Source organism: Antechinus flavipes, chromosome 6 (genome assembly GCF_016432865.1).
Source record: "Antechinus flavipes isolate AdamAnt ecotype Samford, QLD, Australia chromosome 6, AdamAnt_v2, whole genome shotgun sequence".
NCBI classification, from domain to species: domain Eukaryota; kingdom Metazoa; phylum Chordata; class Mammalia; order Dasyuromorphia; family Dasyuridae; genus Antechinus; species Antechinus flavipes.
In genome coordinates, this window is record NC_067403.1 from 238,491,340 (window position 1) to 238,508,766 (window position 17,427).

The window sequence follows — 17,427 nt, forward strand, 5'->3', positions numbered from 1 at the left end:
GGTTTTTCCTTCTTTGTTCTGTATTACCTTAATCTGAGACCGTTCCTACCTACTTGCTTTGTTGTAGCTGCTGACTTTGTCCTCCCGCTCTATCCTCTGACCCTGACTGAGAGTCTGGAATCCAGTTCCCTGAATTTCCTCTCTGCCCACCCCCTTCCCCCAGCCCTTAAGAATAATCTTCAGATTTCTTATCTTTTTTTTTTTCCTGCCTTCTTCCCCCTTCCCCCAAGATTTCCCAAGCCAGAGCATTCTTTTCCTAGGTCCAGGGAGGCCCTGAGGTTTTGGTTGGGGAACTGTTCACCAGACCCCAGACCTCTGAGCAATTTCAGAGGAAATTCTGATGAGAAAAAAGGAAAGAAAGGAAATTTTGGGGAAGTTTCTACCACCTGTTGGACTGAGGTTTTTCCCAAGCGGGAAATCGGCAGCCTCTTGCTCATGTGAGCAGGCTCGTTAAACCTGGGTTGTAGGCCTGGGAACCAAGGAGTTAAGTATTACCCAGTCATTGGGTGCTGTTCAAGGCTGTAATCCCAGGCCTCGAGCTGCTTCAGGCGGTTTATTATGGAAATAAAACCTCTCCTTCACTACCCAGGGATGAAAGTACAATGCCATTAACCCCTTCCCACCTTGCCTGGGAGAGACCTGGACGAGGCATTCTGAAACCGACAACAGATGTTGGGAATTTCTTTCTCCAGAATTTACAGGAGAGCTGGGATTATCATCCACTAGTTGTCCTACTGCGCAGTGAGTACATAGTAGGTCCTGTGGAAATGATCATTTCATATCCTGCTACTTCCTTTCTCTCAGACTCAGTTTCCTCATGGGAGTGTCTCTGATTCATAGAATCAGAGGGAGAAGTAGTTTGGGGGAAGGGTTTGTCTTTTCCTAGGGAGTTTCCCTTAAGAGAAGAAAGTTTCCCTATGTGTAGGGGGAAAGGATTTTTTTTTCCCTTTTCTGCTCAAAATAAGAGTTCTAGGGAATCTTTCCATTCTAAGTTTTAGTAGTCTTGAGGTTTTTCAGAAATGCGCTGTCAGGTAGTCAGAGCCCTGCCTCTAGATCCGTTTTCACTGACTCTGGACTCCGGGAATCGGTCCCAATACTGCCTCCGATGCTTACCTAGGTGACCTTGTTTCCTCATCTGTATCATGAGGGGTTTGGAGTGGACAGACCAAGAGGTCCTCCCGGTTCTAGATCCCCATCTTCCCAGCTCTGATGCTGGAGGGTCTAGGTAATCTATCTTAATTGTGCTTCCTGAACGGGCTCATAACTTCTTTGGGAAGCAGAATACTATTTTAGGATTCTTCTTCTCTCCCTCTAGGTCGGGTCTGTGTTAATGCTTGTGTTTTATAGCTGATCAGGGTGCCTTGAAAGAGTTTGCCTCCAGAAAACTAAGCGTCCTGGGCTGGAGAGGACTGACAATTTAGGAGAAAATCTGACTCTACCCAAGGCTGAGCAGAAGAGCCTCTCTTCTACCCAAGAGGTGGGTGGGAGAGTCTCTTAAGAGCCACAGAGAGCTCCCAGGCACCCAGACTTGCTGAGGATGAATCTTAAAAGGACTCTGAGCATTTGACCCCATTAGCCTCTCTGGCCACTTCCTCGGGGCCAAATTCCCATTATGAACTCTGGTGACCCCCATTCCCATGTCGAGATTCGTTTCATGTTCCTCTTTCCTTCTTCCGGGTCACATTTGACACATAATTCAAAACCAGAAAGTTTTTGTTATGGACGAGCACTGGGGGGAGGAGGGGAGGCAGGCAGGCAGGGTATAAAAGCCCAAATTAGACAATCCCTCCCTTCAAGGAGTTGACATTCTACTGGGGAGGGACAAAATATATATATATAAAATTTATATTACATAATATAAATTATATAAATATTTTACATATAAATATAATTTATATTCTATATATTCTATAAATGTAATTTCTATAATACATAATTTTATATAATATAATTTAAATATAATTTACATAATTATATATACTAAATAATATATACATATATTTTTTAATTATATAAGGCCCAGAGAGGGAATATATAGTAGATGACTTAGAAAGTTGAGAAGGACAAGGACTGAAGAAAAAATCAATTAGATTTGGCAATGAAAGAGCCATGTTAACTGGAGAGAGCAATCTCACTTGAGGTTTAAAAAAAGCTGAGAAATAAGTGGGAGTAGAGGAAACAGCACAAATGAAGAAAGATAGCTATTTCTGTGGGTTTGATTCTGAGGAGGACCAGAGGGTAGCAGAGTCAAGGGAAGGGTTTTTGTTTTTTTCCTGTTGTTGTTTTGTACATACAGCCCCCCACTCCTCTATAGAGGTGAGGGTATCCATAGAATATCACCTATAATGGCAGGCTTTCCTTTTAGATTGATTGGTTTAATCGAATTAAATTGAACTGGTTAGTTTAATTTAATTTAATCAATTGGCTTAATTGAATTCCTTTTCCCTTACTGTTTTCTTTATAAATTCTTTATTATAAGAGATGGCTTTCTAGGAGGAAGGGGGAGTGATATAGGACAAAGTTTAGGGGGAATATAAAATAAAATATCCATAAAATCTATTTTTTAAAAATAGAGGGGATCTGGGAAGATTAAACATCAGGGAAGGAACCAATAGATGAAGAGATCTTAAATATAGAGGTAAGGGAAGAGATTAAAGAAAATAAGTAAAGAGGTTTTCCTTGGTCAGGAAAAAAAGGCCATCTCTTCCTCTGAGACATGGTAAAAAGAGGAGAGAACTGGGGTTGATGCTATAGAATCATGAAAAATAAATGGGTCCTCCTGACTTCAGGGCTGGTGCTCTGAGTTCTAATGTGATTTCAGACACTTAACACTGCCTAGCTGTATGACCCTGTGCAAATCACTTAACCCCAATTGCCATGGGAGAAAAAAAATGTGAAAGATCCTAGCAAGCAGGATTTAGACTGGGTCAACTGGATGTGCTTCTTCTGGTCTAAACAGAATCATGGCTTTGTGAGGGCAGAAAAGGCCTGAGGGTGGGGAGGGGGAGTAGTTAGTGTAATCGCTTCCATAAAAGGATTACTGCTTCAGGATACCTGACAAGTGACTATGTAGCCTCTGCTTAAGGAGAATCCATTAGGTTTTTGAGGTCTCTCTCTCTTTTTTTTTCCTGAGGCCATTAGAGTTAAGTGACTTGCCCAGCATCACACAGCTGGGACGTGTTGAGTATCTGAGGTCAGATTTGAACTCTGGTCCCCCTGACTTCAGGGCTAGTTTTCTATCTACTGTGGCATCTAGCTGCCCTGCCATTACTTAGCCTAAATATGTTTTTTTTTTTTTTGGTTGGTGTTTGCTTTTTTGTTTTTTGGTTTTTTTTGCCCACTTCTTTTGCTCCTACTCCTGGATCAAGAGAGACCAAGTCTAACCCTTCTTCCAGTACTTGAAGACAACTATAGTATTCCACTCTAAGCCTTCTCTTTGTGCCAAATATCCCAGGTTGCTTCAAATGATGTTCCAGTGTCATGGGAATGAGACCCTGTTCTCCCTCCTCTCTACATTTTCTGGTTTTTAACTTATGGGTCCCAGACTTGGTCTGGAGAAGAACTGACAAGTCCAGAAAAGCTGTCAGTTCCTGATTGGTGCCTCTGCCTGTAGATCAAATTGGAGTAGACATGGCTAAGTCATGTTGAGTTTTCAGTTTTTCTAACTGCTGTCTAATTGTCTTCCATTTTGTATTTATGAAGCTGATTTTTTTTGAGCCAAAGGATGAGACTTTTCACTATCTTAATGGATGTCTTATATCTTTTAGCACAAAGATCCTTTTGATCCTAACTTGTGTTAGCTCTTCCTCTCAAACTTGCCATCTGCAAGTTTATTTAGGATATCATTTTTGCCTCTAACACATTTAACAATGCTTCTCTAGATCCTTTATCTAAGTTCCACATGTCCCAGTCTCAATACCCCTCGACATCCTGCATCCCCAGTCTCTCAGTTCCTTTCTAATTTCCATTCTCCACCCAATCTGCCCTTGGTGATTGTTTCCCTTATAGATTTGGACAATTGGCAGTTATTCAGTAAGGATCCATCGACTTTCCTCAGCAAGCCAGGTTCAGATTAACTTTAGGGTTTAGTTTTTTTTATTTGGATTCTGAGGCTCTTTTCTGAAATGCCCCTTCTGCTCCCCTGATTGTATTTACTTTGCTTTGAAAACACTTCCATTGCTTTTGAGCTTCACAGGGAACCCTAGCTTTCCCCTAACAGGTTTTAGTACCCCATAATGCCTTAAAGTAGTTTGAAAAGACCACCTCCACTTAGAATCAAAAGATCTGGATTCAAATGTAGACTCTGCCATTTATTTTTGACTTCTACAAATCCCTTTTCTCTAGGCCTTAGTTTCCCCATATGTAAAATGAGGAAGTTGGATTAGATAAAACCTGAGGGGCTTTTCAACACTAAATTTGTGATTCTATGATTCAAATTCCCTCTGCCAGTGACTAGCTGGGGGTATTAACTCTGGACCTCATTTACTTATATGATTTAAATATTCTAAACTAAATGTATTTAAATAAGATTTTAAATATTTATACTGCTATATTTAAAAGTTATTATCTATCGTAAACCAAATATATTTAAATATTTATACTGCTATATTTAAAAGTTATTATCTATCGTAAACCAAATATATTTAAATATTTATACTACTATATTTAAAAGTTATTACATATCTTAAACTAAATATATTTAAATATTTATACTACTTTTAAATTTAATTTTTGTTATTTAGATGTTACATATTTTAATTGAATATATTTAAACATTTATACTACTATATTTAAATAGCATTAGATTATAAATTAAATATATTTGAATGTTATTGATATTTTATATTAAATATTATTTAAATAATTTCTTATTTTTTAAAATAAATTTTCTTATAAAAATGAGAGACTTAGCAGAGTAGGTGAACAGTGAGCTTCCTCGGAGCTCCAGCTCTGTGACCCAGTAAGATAATCCTTGTCCTACTTCCAAAGGTTATTGTGAGGATCGAATCAATTATGCATGTATATTGCTTTGCAAACCCCAAAGTCTCACGACTAACCCTGTTAGCTGCCTTATCTTTGCTGTCTCAGTACAATAGTCTATCCAGCTCTGGTTCTGCAGAGCAGAGGGAGGCTCTGATGGTACCTTCCCATAGACTCTTGATGGGGGTCAGAAATCACTTCTGGGAAGGACATTAACTACCTAGAAGAATGTTCTTATCTCCAAAGTGATAAATCAGTGACACATGAAACATCTGTCTTAGTCTCCCTAATCTGCCCAGGTCTAGAGGTGAGATCCTTTAGAGTCCTTTTCTGAGGAAGTATGGAATTTATTGTCAGAAAGAACCTCAAGAATTCTCTGAGCCAGTCTCTTCAGCTCATACTTGAGGAAACTGAGGGGGAAAAGGGATACAGTGGGGACAACTAGGTGGTACAGTGGAGAGAGCAGCTAGCTCTTGAGTTGGGAAGATGTGAGTTCAAATTCAATCTCAAATACTAAGATTTAAGTAAATCGTTTAATTCCAATTGGAAGAAGGAGGTTGGAAGCAGAAGGTAGTGTTTTGTCCAAGGTCACATAGATAGTAAAGACCTGAAATTAAATCCAATCCTTCTAACTCCAAATTCAAGCTCTTTCATATTATATTGCTGCCTTTTACATTTAATTTCATTTATAGTGACTCTCCTTTGCCCTATGTTCTCCCCTCCCCCAAGTTGTGGAAGTGGTAAGAGACTTCCCTTGGTCCAAGGTCAGAATAGCTCTGTGGGGCTGGCAGATAAAGTGGAAAGTTATGTCTTGTCATTCATCATCAATCAGGTGAACGCACTGGGTCTCCTTCTCAAGGCACTTATTATCCTCGGAGCCCGGGCTTCCTGCTGGAGATTTTATTGGGTGGAGGTCATGCAGGGTCACATGGGAGTGTGTGGAAGACCCCGAGTGGGTGGAGGTGTGCGTCTCTAGCACATGCTCTTTTTTCTTTTTCTTTTTCTTTTTCTTTTTTTTTTTTTTTTTTTTTTTTTTTTTTTTTTTTTTTTTTTTTTTTTTTTTTTTTTTTTTGTCCCAGAACTTGGCTGGCACCTCTGGCAGAAAGGAAATGAAGAATGATTCAGTGATAAGAAGGACGTTGAATTTGGAGTTGGGGAGGGGTTTAAAATGCTGTTCAGTCATTTTCACTTGTGCCCAATTCTTTGAGCTCATTTGGGGTCTTCTTGTCAAAGCTCCTGGAGCCATTTCCTTCTGCAGCTCATTTTACAGATGAGGAGCCGGGGGTGACGAGGGGTAAGTGACTTGCCCAGGATCAGGCAGCTAGTGTATCAGATCATATTTGAAGTCGGTCTTTCCAGGGCTGGGGGACCCGAGTTCAAATCCTAACTCTGTCATTTTCTCCCCATAGACTTTGGCCAAATCATTTGCTTCTCTGGCTACAGTTGCCTCATTTGTCAAATGAAAGGATCAGACTAGGTGATTTCCTCGGTTCATTCTTACTCTTTCTCTGGCCTCCAGAGGCCAATCCAGAGCAAACATCACACCTAGAGAGCATGAAGCCCAAATTCAATAAAACCCTTTTGTTTTACAAAGGGAGAAACTGAGGTCCAGAGAGCCATAACCTTACGAGCCACAAGTTAGAGTCGGGGCTTGAAGCCAGCTTCCTTCTCCTGCCTCTCCATTATTATCCCCCCAACTTCAGCCCTTTTCTTTAAGGCAACAAGCCCTGGGAGGGGCTGATGGACTTTGACCTGCCCCGGACACAAGGGCCTCTATTTGTGTGGGCCTCCGGACTTCGAATTGACTTCCTGCCCATTCTAAAGGGCTGCCCCTCCTCTGGAACTTCTCCTTTGTTTTCTTTTCCATCCTTCCTTTTTAAGGAGCGGTTTTTTGTTTTGTTGTTCATCCACAATGCAGCTGTCTCCAGATTCAGTTTAATCCAACAAGCATTTATTAAGCACCTGTATTTGCTGGGCTCTGTGGTAACAAAACAAAACAAAACAAAACAAAAAAAAAAAACAAATATACAAAAACCACTCCTGCCCTCTGGGGGCTTTTATTCTAGTTGATTGTTTATTTGTTTGTTTTAAATAAGCCCTGTGATTTCACCTGTTAGGGAGCTCCTAACTTAGTACCCAGGGTTACAGCCAAAGCTTGCCAGAGGGACCACTTGAACCTATCTCTCTCTCTCTCTCTCTCTCTCTCTCTCTCTCTCTCTCTCTCTCTCTCTCTCTCTCTCTCTCTCTCTCTCTCTCCCTCCTCTAACCATTGTGTCCCTCTGCCTCTTTACAAGGGATGCTAGCGAAGGCACTAAGCTTAAGTCAAGAAGTTCAGTTATGCTGTAGGACCCATTTGGGCTTTTCTTGGCACATTGGTTGGCCATTTCCTTGGCCAGCTCATTTTATAATTGAGGAAACTAAGACAATTGGGATTAGTGACGTGCCCAGGGTCACACAACCAGGAAGTATCTGTGGGAATTGGAAATTTCCCTTGGGGTCAGGAAGAGACTGGCTATATTGAAATCTATGTGATTCCATGATATAAATAGTATATGATTTAACTTTGGCAAGTCACTTAATTCTGTTTGCCTCAGTTTTCTTATTTGTAAAATGAGCTGGGAGAACAAAATGGCAAGCCACTAGAAAATTTCAAAAGAGGTCACAGTTAGACATGACTGAAAATGAATAACAGCCACAACAAAATGTGAATCGAGGAGGGGTAAATTAATGTTGTGTATGGAAAGCCACCTTGGCATCTGAGGTAAGAGGACCCCGATTCAAGGGCAGTCTCTGACAGTGGTTGTGGGATACCAATCAGCTTAACCTCGCCTTGGCTAAGGCCCTAAACTGAAGGAGCAAAAGTTGACTTGCCCTGGGGAAAGGTTCCCTACACTGGCAAGTTCATACCTTACCTCAGGGATGTGGAGATATTCCTCCACATTTAGCTTTCTGTAGGAGGTGATGCTGGAGTTGAGCTTTGAAGGAGCCTGGATTTTAAAAGGATGAGTTGAGGAAGGAGTGGATTCCAGGTATGTAAGGTAGCCTGAGCCATACAACAGAGGAGAAGTACAGAAGATGGAGCTAGGAAAATGGCACACCCACTGACCTGGATGGAAAAGAAAGGGATGATGAAAGCTTGAGAGTTTGCAAAGAACTCTCCCCAGACAGCTTAACTCCTCATCTGTAAAATAAAGGGAAATGGGTCTAGCTGTCTCTGTATCTATAATCCTATGAATTTGTGAGGGAAGTAATAAACCTATGACCTCCATTTTGCAGGAGATTTTAATCTGAGAAAAGACTGCACTTCTGGAGTCCCATGGCTTTATAGGTTAAGGACAAGTATTCTTTGGATTTAATCTGCCATATTGCCTTTGCCAAGTGGTGTTGAGTACCACTGTGAGAAGCACAGAACAGAGAGAGGAGATGTGAATAACCTCCATAGCTATTTGGAGAGAAGGAGGAATGAGTAAGGGGACATTATTTCCCCTAGGGCCAGATTTTTGACCAGATGCCTATCTTCTGTGACATTCTGGACAATCTTGAAAATCTGAGCACAAAAGCAGGTTGAAATCCTTACCCTGACACTTACCACCTGCCTACCTTAGGACACTTCCCTCATCTATTAAATATGATGTTGGAGTAGCAACTGGGCAGGCCTTCAGTTGTGTGGAACAGCCCTAGAGATGAACTCGGAATACCTGGTTTCAAGTTCCAGCTTTGACAAGTCAGAAAGTCACGTCATCTCTTCTGAGCATCAGCTTCAATTTCCTTATCAGTAAAATGGGGATAATATTTTTACCTTCTGCCTTATTGGAGGAAAAGTGTGTTGTAGACTTAAAATATTTTAGAAATGAGATTTTTTGAAAAACAAAAACAAACAAATTATCTCTGTTCTAACTTTGGGCTGGCTTGGTGATATCCAGGGACCTTCCCTTGCCTCTGTCATTATCAAATCAAGCCACCCTTCCCATGTGACCCCTGCAACTCCAGCCTCCCAGCCTTCATGATATGGTTTGGTTAAGGGTGGGACAATCTTAAAGAGGTATAACTTAGCCCTCCCATCTTCCTGTATAGGGCAGGAAAAGATGAGATATTAGCCTGAAGAAAGTCTTATGTCCCTCTACTTCCTTCTCATCCCCAACTTTTCTCCTGAGAATAAATAAACTTCCATCTTGGCTGAGAAATCTTCATCACAGTCTGTCTCCTCCCCTTTCTCCCTCCCCAGTAACTGTCTTGATGGGGCTTTTCCCTTAATCACCTTACCCCATAAGTATCAGTTTGGTTTATCAAGACAGTTTGAGGGATATACCACACAGGAAACTGCCATCCACACTGAGATCCTGTGGCCAACTGGGGTCTGCTATGTCTATTAGGCAAGCCAGAGTAGAAAGAAGAGTCAGTCATCCCTGAGTTGGGGGGGGGGGGGATTCAGAGCTTCATTTCAAACTCTTAGTATTTTTTGTGTTGTTTCCTCGCCCTGTCTCTGTCTCTGTCTGTCTCTCCTCTTTCCCTCCCCCCCTCACCCCCCAATAAACCCGAATTTGATGTTTCATTACTGGTTTATGGTGTTGTAATTGCATCCCAAGTTACATTTGCTTTGTATGTATTTTGCCTTCACTGCCCTAGGGAAGCTTCATATCTGTTCCACCTCCAGTAAGCTGCGTGAGGGCAGCCGCCATCTAATTTTTGCATCTCTAGCACCTACCACAGAGCCTGTCAAAGAAGGTACTTATTAGCTTTTTTTCAAAGCATGGCTCAGATATGTTGTGATTCATTTTCTGAATCCTTCCTCTGCAGGCTGTTATCATTCTTGATCTCATAAAGTTATTTTCTAGGTACTTTGTATTACTTTTTATTCACTTTGCATTTACCTACATATGTTATATCTGATAACATCCCCCTTCAAGTAGAATATAAACTTTCTAAGGGCAAGGAATATTTTCCACTTTGTTTTTGTATTTCCAAAACCCAACACAATGACTGGCACATAGTACGCATTATACAAATGCTTATTTCCCTCCTTTGCTCCACTAAGTGTCTAACAAATATTTGCTAAATTGACTTTCTATAATGACAATCCCAGTGGAGATGTGAAAGATCACAGGTTCTAGCCCTTAGAAAAGGCATCTTAGACACTGTGTTGTTGAGTCTGTTTATTTGACACAGGGGTATTTCTGGCCTGGCTCTTTCTTTTTTCTTTTATTTTTCCTATTCTTTGCTTTTAAGAGGTGGGGGGAAGGAGGAACTTATTTATTTATTTTATTGATATATCTTGTTTTTACTCATCATTTAACCAACTGCCTGCTTCTTCCCCCACTCCCTATCTCATGTTCTTCAAAGTGCAAGCTGAAAGATAGTTAAGCCAGATAACAGAAGGATGGCAATCAATAAACATAGTCTCAGATATTGATACTTTTTCCATTTGTTCAAAGAAAGGATGAGCAGGAGCTTTATCTTAAGCTAAAACCAACATTGTCCATTTTTTTATTAGTTGACTTTCTATTGCCCGTGATATTTATTTTTGTCCAGGATGAATCTCTTCAGCATTGGTTGATTGATCAATCCAAGTGATAAGAAAAAGTCCAAAGGAGTCCAAAGTCAAGAAAGAGAAATACAGTGTTGTGACATCGTCTTCGGGGAAATAAGTCTTTTCCTTTGTCTTGTTTCTTCTTCTTTTTTTTTTTTTTCCTTTCTTTCTTTTCTAAAGTATCATGGACTGCCAATGAAACTTATGGACCCTTTCTTCAAATCATACTGTTAAATGCTGAAAATACATGGGATTTTAAAGAAAACAAACTACATTGAAATAGTAGGTGCCTATAATTTTTTTAATAGAATTGCGCTGAGCTTCCAGTTAGGGTAATATAGAACAGAAAAATATTTGACTTAGATGGAGGAGAAGTTTGGCTTCAAATTCTGTCTCTGACACTTTCTATCTTTATTACTTTGAACAAGTTCTTAACTCCCAGGCTTCAATTCTGCCAAAAGTAAAATGGTGTTAATCACAGTCCTGCCTTCAAGTTTAAGCCTTAGCCTTGCTAAGAGCTACCACAGAAAAGATGCTGGGTTTGGGACTCTTACTGGAACCTTCAGCTCTTCTTCTTACAATCTTTGTGACACTGAACAGATTATTTGACCCTCTGAGACTCAGTTTCTTCAATTGTACCATGATGGACTCTAACCCATTGGCCTCCAAGATCATCCAGCTTTGTCTATCACTTTTCCAAAAGTGCTTTATAAACCTCAAAGCCCTGTAGATTGCCTAGGATGGAAAGCTCAGAGGATCCTCTGGGGCCATGATTAAAAACTGAAGCAGAGATAGAGGAAATAATTTCCCCGAGTAAATGACAGTCAGGATTTGAACTCGGATCATTTGACATTAAATATCTCGCTTTTTCCACTGTACATGGTCATAGCTGTGACCATCCTGATAGAAGATTTAATTTTGGGGGCAGCAATTGTTTGAAAAAATAACATTTGAATAACCTTATGCTATAATAAGATTCTCTTCTACCCACCCCTCCCCCACTGGGGAAGTCACTTAGTTCTGCTACCTTAGAATGTCTCCCCCTTGGTCTCCAGAGGGAGCAGCGCTTCTACGTTGCACGTTCCCTAGCCCCAAAATAAAGCTCTCTATGGTCCCAGCTGGCTTGATTTCCTGGCCTGTTGGGGAGGAGCCCTGGTTCCTTCCACAGCCCATTCCCTGCCTTGCCTTATGGACTTCAGTGCCCTTCTTAGTTGCCCGTTCTGTACCCCCCGCCCCAGTTCCACAAAGCTTGGAGAATGCTACTTGGCTAACTGATGGCATGTGGTGGAAATGTCTGAACTTGTTGAGGGAAATGCGTTAGAGAAACATGAATCATCAAACTCTTTTCTGGCCCTGCCAGCGTGGGCAAAGGTCCTTGCTCTGGGCTGCCCCAGGTCCCCCCCTTCCGAGACCCATCCGAGGCTCTAGTTCCATGGAGGTGGTGCTGGAGGGAACACTACTTCTCAGGAGACACGGTTCCTCCATGAACTCTCTGCCTGTGGGAAGGGGACACCCAAGCTAGAAAGGAGGGAATTGCACTTAGCTTGTCTGGCCAGAGCTTTCTAGGGAAGTCTGTGGTTTTTCCCTTGGACAGAACCTATGTCTCCATCCAGATACCACTTACTGACTTGTCATGGAATTTACTGCTAGAAGAAAACTTAGAGATAATCCAGCCCAACTTCCTTTTATAGAATCAAAACTGAGGCCTGGAGAGGTTAAGGGGCTTAGAGTTGGAAGGGGGGGAAAGCTGGGATTTAACTCAGATATATCTTTTTTCCTTACCAGGAGATAGAGACACACACACACACACAAATACATTTAATACATAATATATTACAATATACGTAACATATATGATATATAATGTTCTATTATATGTTATATGATAATGTGTTATATAATATTGTTATACTTGTATTATATCATATTGTATCATATCATATTGTATTGTATCATATTGTATCATGGTATGTTTTATATATAACTCGATGAAATTGTTGAGAGGAAAGACCAAGCTTTGTTCCAGCCCAAGAATGGATCTCGATCCTGAGGCAGAGGGGTTGGCCATGGGGCCCTCACTGAAGTGTTAGGCTGTTTCTAAGGTTCTGGTGATGGGGAGGTGGAAGCAGCTCGAGCCTCCTCCTCTTTCCCCCTCACCCCCCGCCCGTTTTCTCTCTCTTTAGGCCAAAGGCATTGGGTTCTTTCTGTCTCTTAGGCCTCTTCATAATGAGTCATCATGAAACCAACCCTAGTAAAACCCTGGCTTCCTCAGTGCAGCAAAGTCTGTTTTAACAAAGGCCCAAGGGCCACATTTGGGGTGGGTGGAAAGGACAAAGTGGTCTGTAGAAAGACTTTGCAACCTGAGGACATAGATTCAAATTCTGCCTGTCACTGAACCTCAACAGCCTCAGTTTCCTCACCTGTAAAATGAGATGTCCTTAAAGGCAGCAATGTCAAATTCAAACAGAAACAGATCCTTCCAGGCAGCACACCAATATCGTCCATGAGGTTTTTTTGGAGAGATTTGCCATTTCCTTCTCCTGTTTATTTTACAAATGTGGAAACTAAGGTAAGCAGGGTTCAGGCGCACTAGGGGGGTGATCCTTCTGCTCCAAGATAAGCTTCTGATTGAATCCAGTCTCTGTGAGTCGCTGTTAACCCGAAATAAAGAATACTACTAAAGGGGCAAAAACTAGGATCTTTAAAGGAGCAAGGAATTGCCCCGAAGCACCAAAGTATTGGAGTGCCCATGAGGGACAGAGGATTAAATAAATACATTTCAACTCAGAGGGATAGCAGGGAAAACTCGAGAAGCTGCAGTACAAGTTGTTTTGAATAAAAAGGGAAAGTCCGCTGAGTGGGCTGGGGAATGGCAACATTTGGTTAGAAAGGGGACTCCTTTCTTTTTTTCATTTGGTTTTCACAGTTCTTTTAATTGGTTTCGATTGCCCTCAGGCAATTCACAGCTCTAGAATCAGATTAGGTCAGTTCTCTTAGCAGTATTTAACACTCCCTTGTGCCTTTAAGTAGCCTTTCCCTTTCCGGGCTTCAATTCCTAAACTAAAATGAAGCAGCTGTTCAGTCAACTAGCATTGACCAGGCCCTTATGTGGCAGCCACTGAGGCAAAGAAAGACAGTGTTCCTGCCCATCAGGAGCTTACATTCTAATGCAAAGAGATTGCATGTAAATCACCTACACTGTCCTGATACCTGTAGCCTCTGATAGTTTCTGCCGAGGCGCTTTGACCCAGACAGATCCTGAAGAAGTTAGCCTTCTAGCTGGTCTCCCTTCTAATCTCCTAGGTTTCCCCAAGATCTGTCATGATCCTTTTCTGGCCCAAGTAGAGTTCCTCACTAACTTCCCTTGTTCTTCAGAAGCCTGACCCCTTCTTGGTGGCCAGCATCTCTCGATCTTCAGAATTCTTTCTCCTTCCCAGGGAGGCAGAGTTGGGAACAATGAGTGGAAGTTACAAAAAAGGGCAAATTTCCACTGAAGGATACATTTCCTCCTTGTAATTATTTATCCAGTGCTAGTAAATATTTAACAACTGGCTCGAAAGGGGGGTGGGAATTATACTCAGATCACACTTTTAGATTTAATCTGCATTATTGATATTTTTTCCTTCACTTTCTCAAGTCTAGACAATCAACAAAACAATCCAAGCCTTGATTTGTAGCTGATTTCCTGAGGTGTAAAAAGTCTTCTTGCAAATTTAAAGAGAGGCTCCAGCATAGCCCTGGGTGTTATGTAAAAGTTGAATGGGCTGTCTTGGGGGAAGAAATAAATTCTTCCAGCTTTGCCTGGGATCACAGGATTATTTGAAAGACAATCAACTAATCAATAAACATCGATTAAGCACCTACTATTTGCTAGCATTTACAAAAATCAAATTGAAATTATCCCTGCCTTCAAAGAGCTCACTTTAAAATGGAGGAGACAAATATATACATATTTGAGGGGAAATTTCCTAGATATGTATGTATATGTGTATGTGTTTGCATATGTGAAAACAAGTACATATAAACAAACATGTACATATGCAGCAATATATACACATGTATCTATCTACATAAATGTTCATTGCACATGCATATACAAACATATGTAAAACAAATATATGCCCATAAAGAAAATATAAATACAAATAAATTATCGTAGGACAAGGAAAGATACAGTAGAAGCTGATGCTTGAGTGTATCTTGAAGAAAGAGAGCATCTCCTGAGATGAGGGTGGAGCTCACTTCAGGCATAAAGAGATGGCTAAGATGAGAGAACCTAATGGTTTGACCAGAGCATGCTGGGAAGGACATGGTGGAGAATAATAGAGTGGGTTAACAGAGGAGTTTTTATTTTATTTTATTCTATTCCTGGAGGCAATAGGAAGCCACTGGAGTTTATTAAAGAAGGGAGTGACATGACCATTTCTGTGCTTGGATCGCAGTATGGAAGATGGGCAGGACTGGAAAGAGACTTGAAGGAGGCCAGGAGACCGATAAGGTCACTGATTCAAGTGATCCTGGCCAAGTGACTTATACTCTGAGTGTTCCCAGGAAACTTTCTGAGACCTCCAACCTACAGAGCTGGTGCTGGTCTGCACTGGCAGAGGAAAGGTGCCCTCTGGAAGCGCCCCCAGTGATAAAATTCCATCCTAGGGAAAAAGAAACTTCTCTGGCGGCTATGCTGTGGTATAGATTGTAAAATGTATACAGTCATTAACCTAAATCCATCTTCAGGCTCTCTAAGGTTGGTTCCAGAGGGAGTTTCAAGTTGGGAAAAGTGTTTATTGACGGAAGGTTGGGAAAGCTGGATGCCAGTCGTGCCCTTGCCACTTGGTGAGCTTGTGAAAACTTCAACCTTTCTGACCCTGGGTTTCCCCATCCCTGTGATAAAGGATACAGGGCCTGGAGTCAAGAAGACCCAAGTTCCTAACTGTGTGACGCTGGGCAAGTCACACAAGCTCTGTCTTCTTCAGTTCCTTCAGATGTAAAATAGGCTCAAGATGGCCCCGGTCCCACCCCAGCTAGTATTCCCAAGTTCCCCTGTATTTAACTATGATGAATTTATTTGTATTTATATTTTCCTTATGTTTATTCTAAATTCACAAATATAGACCCACATATTAATGTAAGAATATTTCTTCCCCCAAGACAGCCCATTCAACTTTTGCACAACACCCAGGGCTGTGTTGGAGCCTCTCTTTAAATTTGCAAGGAGAGCTTTTGCACTTCAGGGAAACAGCTGTAAATCAAGGCTTGGATTATTATTTTGTTGATTGTCTAGACTTGAGAAAGTGAAGGAAAATATCCATATGTATGTGTATTTTAATCTATGTACATGTGCACATGTAAGGATCAAATGAGATAATATCTGTGAGGTGCTTAGCACATAGTAGGTGCTTGATGAATACTCATTCCCTTTCCTTCTAAAGCTGCCTTCAGTTCTAAATCCTATAAACCTCTATGTTTTACTGGAGCAATATTGTGGAAAGAATGTTGGATTTGGAGGTGGAGCACATGGGTTGCAATCCCAGCTCTACTTTAACCTGTGATCTTGGATAAGAAATTTCTTGCTGTGGACCTCAAGTTCCTCATCTATAAAATGAGGAGGTCGCTCCAATTATCTCTGAGGTCCCTTCCTGACCGTGAGAACACAACCCACCTGCCCCTCCTCCATTCCAGTATATACAATGACCTGGATCTGTTGCCAAGATCACAGGGTCCCTTTTTGTTTGATGGAAAGGAAAGTAACAGGGACCCAAAGGGGAAACCACCCATTTCCTGTAGCAGATAGAAGATTAAGAGAATGAGATTATTGGTAAATGAAACCGGATAATTGGGCCTGGAGGCCTGCTTGGGGAAGAGGGGCTGAGAAGGAGACTTCTGGGAAAGCTCTTCAGAGTTGGAGGATGGGGGGCAGCTCTGAATGGGGCTCTCTCCATTTCCTGAGTCCCCAACCCTGGGGATTCCCAAACTGACCTTAGCACCTCCCCTATCCCCCAACCCCCTTTCCCTGCCTGAGCATAAGTAAGGATTCTGAGCATCTCAGTGAAGAGCAAAGTGGGTAGAGAAAAGGGGTTCCCTGAGGACGCCAGAAGGGCACAATTCCCTCGAGCTTTCTCTTTTCTTCCCATTCCTGTTAAGGAAGGAGACCCGCTTGCGTGTGTCGGCCACCCTGAGGGGTCGTCCCAGGATCTGACAAAGGATCTGGGGGTAAAGGATGGGGTCTGCCTGACTCTGCTCTCTCATCTCTCTCACCAACAAACAGGCAGGTGTTTGGAAAGGGAATTGATTCTGGGGCTCAGGCCATGGGCCAGTGCCCGCATTTCTGTACCCCTCCCCTCCTGCCCTCGCTGCAGCTGTTCAGTGGGGGCCAGGCCTGTTGTTCCATGTCGGGGAGACCAGCTGCTGCCTGCCACTCTTCCCCGCTTTCCGCCTCTCCATACATCCCAGCTCCTGTGGTCTGAGGGACCTCAGAACTTGGGACCCAGTGAGGGAACCTGGAAAAAGCCATGCGGTGGGTTTCCTAAAAGGAGATGTTTGTGCTTCTCTCCTTCCCTCACAGGACAAACGCTCTGGAAACTTGAATGTTCATAGGTTGATAGACTGGAAAGAACCTTCAGATCCGGGAATCCAATTTCCTCAAAGACACAGGGGTCTGGGGAAATTAAGCCACTGAGCCAAGAAGCAGCCCTACTCTCTATAACTCCACTGGAACATTTTTTTTTTCCCTCAATAGTATTTTATTTTTCCAGTGACACATAAAGATGGTTTTCAACATTCATTTTTGTAAGATTCTGAATTCCCAATTATTTCTTCCTCCTTCCCTCTCCCCAAGACAGCAAGCAAGCAGTTGAATAGGTTATCTTAAAACATTTCCATATTAGTCATGTTGGGAAAAAGAAATCAGAAAGGGGGAAAAA

General features: G+C 41.8%; 1 protein-coding gene across 2 annotated transcripts in view; it reads left to right on the forward strand.

Annotated features, from left to right (window-relative positions):
- The window catches only part of CD82 (CD82 molecule), a 72,417-nt gene that overhangs the window by 23,119 nt on the left and 31,871 nt on the right, over positions 1-17,427 (forward strand). Inside the window, exon 1 of one of the 2 annotated variants that reach the window (XM_051966194.1) lies at positions 634-741. The exons of the other annotated variant lie outside the window; for it this stretch is intronic. The gene's annotated coding sequence lies outside the window, so the exon portion shown is untranslated. Of the gene's footprint in view, positions 1-633; positions 742-17,427 lie in introns of those variants that run through there. 2 annotated transcript variants of the gene reach the window in all.